Raw genomic sequence first — 5,657 nt, 5'->3', positions numbered from 1 at the left:
AATTGTGAAGTGAAAGGAAAATGATAAATGATACAAATAAATATGTGAAAAGTGTGGGGGGAGGGGCATTTGTATTCAGCCCCCTTTACTCTGATACTCCCTAACTAAGATCTAGTGGAACCAATTGTCTTCAAAGGTCAACTGTGTGTACTTTTATCCCAGTATAACTACAGCTGTTCCATGAACCCTTCAGAGGTTTGTTAGAGAATCTTAGTGAACAAACAGCATCAAGAAGGTCAAGGAACACACCAGACAGGTCGGGGATAAAGTTGTGGAGAAGTATAAAGCAGGGTTCGGTTATCAAAAAAAAACTCCCAAGCTTTGACCATCTCACGGAGCTCTGTTCAATCCATCATCGGAGAATGGAAAGAGTATGGCACAACCGCAAACCTACAAAGACATGGCCGTCCACCTAAACTGACCGGGCCGGGCAAGGAGAGCATTCATCAGAGAAGAGCCAAGAGGTCCATGGTAACTGGAGGAGCTGCAGAGATCCACAGCTCAGGGGGGAGAATCTGTCCACAGGACAACTATTAGTCGTCTCTCCACAAATCTGCCCTTTATGGAAGAGTGACAAGAAGAAAGACATTGGTGAAAGAAAGTCATAAGAAGTCCTGTTTGTAGTTTGTGAGAAGCCATGTGGGGGAGGGGGCAGCAAACATGTGGAAGAAGGTGATCTGGTCAGAGGAGACCAAAATTCTACTTTATGGCCTAAAAGCAAAACTCTGTATGGTGGAAAACTAACACTGCCCATCCCCCTGAACACACCATCCCCACCGTGAGACATGGTGGTGGCAGCATCATGTGGTGGGGATGGTTTTCTTCAGCAGGGACAGGGAAGCTGGTCAGAGTTGATGGGAAGATGGATGGAGACAAATACAGGACAATCATAGAAGAAAACCTGTTAGAGTCAGCAAAAGACTTGAGACCGGGGCGGAGGTTCCCCTTCCAGCAGGACAATGACCTGAAACATCCAGCCAGAGCTACAATGGAATGGTTTAGATAAGTGGTCTCCAGACTGTGGCCCTAGGGCCAGATGCCCTTTGCTTGCCTTTTTTCGGCCCCCGGGGCACTTTTCCTCCCACTGATACAAGACACTGTTTCTCCCATTGACACCAACAATGGGGAACTATTCTTTCCACTGACACCAACGATGGGGGGGGACAATACCTCAAATTGACACCAACCATGGGGCACTGTTCCTCCTTGCAATGTTTACCTTCACTGACGCCAGGACAATTTCTACCCCCAATGACCACAGTCCAGCCCCCCTAAAGACTGAAAGACAGTAAACTGGCCCTTTATTTAGAAAGTTTGGAGACTCCTGGTTTAGATCAAAGCATATTCATGTGTTAGAATGGCCCAGTCACAGTCCAGACCTAAATCCCATTGAGAATCTGTGGCAAGACTTGAAAATTGCTGATCACAGACGCTCTCCATCCAATCTGACAGAGCTTGAGATATTTTACAAAGAAGAAGAATGGGCAGAAATGTCCTCTCTAGATGTGCAAAGCTGGTAGAGACACCTCCAAAAAGACTTGTAGAGAAAGGGGGTTCTACAAAGTATTGACTCCGGGGGCCGCCATACAAATGCCCCTCCCCCCACACTTTTCACATATTTATTTAATTTATCATTTTCCTTCCACTTCACAATTATGTGACACTTTGTGTTGGTCCATCACATAAAATCCCAATAAAATACATTTACGTTTTTGGTTGTAACATGAGAAAATGTGGGAAAATTCAAGGGGTATGAATACTTTTTCAAGGCATTGTACTTCCCACGGCTGGTAAGGCCGAGACCTACACTTTAAGGGCTCATTTACCATTGCTTCAACTTTAACACACATTAAATCGACTAGCGCTTCAATGTATTTTTTGATGCTTTGGTGATGCTTTTTTGAAGCATGGCAAATGCCCTGTGTGCGTTGATTTTCATTAAAGGGGCCCAGTAGAACCCCAGCTCATGAGTTCCCCTATTCAGCAGATCCCTAGCTTCTTAGTACCCTTGTTCAGCAGATCCCTAGCTTCTTAGTACCCTTGTTCAGCAGATCCCCTGCTCAGTAGTAACTCCCAGTTCTGCTGTTCCCCAGTTTAGTATTGCTTATCTCTCATGCAGTGGTAACTCCCAGCTCTGCTGATCCCCCACTCAGTAGTAACCCTCAGCTCTGCTGATCCCCCACTCAGTAGTAACCCTCAGCTCTGCTGATCCCCCACTCAGTAGTAACCCTCAGCTCTGCTGATCCCCCACTCAGTAGTAACCCTCAGCTCTGTTGATCCCCCACTCAGTAGTAACCCTCAGCTCTGTTGATCCCCCACTCAGTAGTAACCCTCAACTGTGCTGATCCCCCACTCATTAGTAACCCTCAGCTCTGATCCCCACTCAGTAGTAACCCTCAACTCTGCTGATCCCCTACTCAGTAGTAACTCCCAGCTCTGCTGATCCTTCACTCAGTAGTAACCCTCAGCTCTGCTGATCCCCCACTCAGTAGTAACCCTCAGCTCTGCTGATCCCCCACTCATTAGTAACCCTCAGCTCTGCTGATCCCCCACTCAGTAGTAACTCCCAGCTCTGCTGATCCTCCACTCAGTAGTAACCCTCAGCTCTGCTAATACTCTGGTTTTCTGATCCTTCTCTCTCTCCTATCACCACTCACTTCTTGCTATATTGCTCCCATGTTGCACACCACGTGTCACATCTGCTAGTTTCTCCTGCTCCGGTCCCCCAGCTCTGCTGATCCTCTGGCACTCAGTCCTCACTCTCCAGTCCCGTTCATCCTCAGCTATAGCGTTCCCATGTTGCACACCGCGTGTGCCACCTGCTAGTTCATGCGCTCCAGTCCAGAACCTGCTTACCTTCCTGCTACTCAACAGTGTGCACCAGATGTCTGCACCAGACACTCCCAGAGTACATACACATGAACCGGAAGTGACTGCTGATGATGTCTTTCCCATTCGGTTGTTGGTTTCCCAGTGCATTCTGGGATATCTCATACCTGCAATACTTTCAAAACAAAGCAAAGCTAACTATGAATAAAAGCCTCTCAAAAGCTGCAGGTGCTGTTAGCGATAGCGAGCTTTGTGATAGACTTCTATGGAGACTTTGGAGGTGCTTTGAACTAAGAAAGTGACATGGGGGATCATTTTTGAAGCTAAACGAATGCAAAGTGTGAACAGGTCTGAGTCTGCTAGAAACTATGGTAGGCCTTTCTCGAGGTCAAGTTGTAGCAATTGTAGTGGTTGAACGGATTCTATTGCCGGGACGTTTCAAGACAAAGTAGAGAAAGTTCGACCATTTTTTACGATTCATTTTATTTGTAGAAGCTTCTCTTGCTTGTAAAAAGGGTCAACTTCTGAAAAACAACCCTGGCCAAATAACCTCCTCTTAACCTACAAGGCCATCAGATGTAACGTCTTGTGAGCCAGATAAAAGTGGTTGACCCCATGTCAACAGGTCTGATAACATTGAAAGAGAAATCAGAGGTAGGTTCCCTGCTCAGCGGCAAACATTGTGGACACCATGGTCTCCTCAGACAAGAACGGTACCATGGTCTCCTCAGACAAGAACGGTACCATGGTCTCCTCAGACAAGAACGGTACCATGGTCTCCTCAGCCAAGAACGGTACCATGGTCTCCTCAGCCAAGAACGGTACCATGGTCTCCTCAGCCAAGAACGGTACCATGGTCTCCTCAGCCAAGAACGGTACCATGGTCTCCTCAGCCAAGAACGGTACCATGGTCTCCTCAGCCAAGAACGGTACCATGGTCTCCTCAGCCAAGAACGGTACCATGGTCTCCTCAGACAAGAACGGTACCATGGTCTCCTCAGACAAGAACGGTACCATGGTCTCCTCAGCCAAGAACGGTACCATGGTCTCCTCAGACAAGAACGGTACCATGGTCTCCTCAGACAAGAACGGTACCATGGTCTCCTCAGCCAAGAACGGTACCATGGTCTCCTCAGCCAAGAACGGTACCATGGTCTCCTCAGCCAAGAACGGTACCATGGTCTCCTCAGCCAAGAACGGTACCATGGTCTCCTCAGCCAAGAACGGTACCATGGTCTCCTCAGACAAGAACGGTACCATGGTCTCCTCAGACAAGAACGGTACCATGGTCTTCTTAGACAAGAACGGTACCATGGTCTCCTCAGCCAAGAACGGTACCATGGTCTCCTCAGACAAGAACGGTACCATGGTCTCCTCAGACAAGAACGGTACCATGGTCTCCTCAGACAAGAACGGTACCATGGTCTTCTCAGACAAGAACGGTACCATGGTCTCCTCAGCCAAGAACGGTATGACTGCTGTTATCCTCACTTGAGTTTTGCTAAAAATCTGGAGATCACTGGAGTAGGGTGGTAAATGTAACCCAGCTGAATGTTCCATGGATGATGCTGGCAATCTACTCCATCCACCGTCAGGTACTGAGCTTCTGCCAAGAATCCGACACACTTGAAATTTCATGTCGCTGCCAAGTCGATCTCCAGTGACCCATGCAATTGATTGAAGGCTGCTTGACGGCAGGACCATTCCATGTTTAACAAGAAGGAGAGGCTCAATGGGCCGGCAAGCTGATTTTGGGCCGCTGGTGTACATACTACTACTCTTAATGATGTTGAGACCACTTGATTTTTGAGTGTACATTCTTCCTAAGGGTTTACTCCACCCCCCACCCCCGCTTCTGGATATATGCTATCACCTTGTTTAGACATAGAAGGACTCTTCGACCCAGGGCTTTCTTTTTCAGAGTAGGTGCAGGAACTCCCCCCTTCTGAGTCACTCCTTGTCTCCACCCCTTACCCACCTCCAACCATGGTTACTTGGATCCACCCCCTACCTACCTCTCTGTAATGCCCTTATAGAGAATACAGAGATAAGTATCATTTTTTGGTGCTAAGAGACCCCAAGCAACAACAGATCCCCGACACAACAATAACCCCCCCCCTCTGCAACAATGGACCCCCCTCACAACAAAATACCACCCCAGGAACAATAGACCGCCGGCAACTACAACAGATCTCTCAGCAGCCAATATCAATAGACCCTATGGCAGCCAGCTTCTAATTCACTTCCCGGTCATCTCTCACCTCGACTACTGCAACTCCCTCCTCATTGGACTACCTTTACATAGACCATCCCCCCTTCAGTTCATAATGAATGCCGCTGCCAGACTCATCCACCTTACCAGCCATTCAGTGTCCTCCACCCCTCTCTACTAATCCTTCCACTGACCTCCATTCAGTGTCCTCCACCCCTCTCTACTAATCCTTCCACTGACCTCCATTCAGTATCCTCCACCCCTCTCTACTAATCCTTCCACTGACCTCCATTCAGTGTCCTCCACCCCTCTCTACTAATCCTTCCACTGACCTCCATTCAGTGTCCTCCACCCCTCTCTACTAATCCTTCCACTGACCTCCATTCAGTGTCCTCCACCCCTCTCTACCAATCCATCCACTGGCCTACATTCAGTGTCCTCCACCCCTCTCTACCAATCCCTCCACTGGCCTCCATTCAGTGTCCTCCACCCCTCTCTACCAATCCCTCCACTGACCTCCATTCAGTGTCCTCCACCCCTCTCTACCAATCCCTCCACTGACCTCCATTCAGTGTCCTCCACCCCTCTCTACCAATCCCTCCACTGACCTCCATTC

This window comes from Lithobates pipiens, unplaced genomic scaffold (genome assembly GCF_037356315.1).
Source record: "Lithobates pipiens isolate NorthernLeopardFrog02 unplaced genomic scaffold, aLitPip1_a1.2 Scaffold_28, whole genome shotgun sequence".
Taxonomy (NCBI): domain Eukaryota; kingdom Metazoa; phylum Chordata; class Amphibia; order Anura; family Ranidae; genus Lithobates; species Lithobates pipiens.
This window is presented reverse-complemented; position numbering follows the sequence as displayed.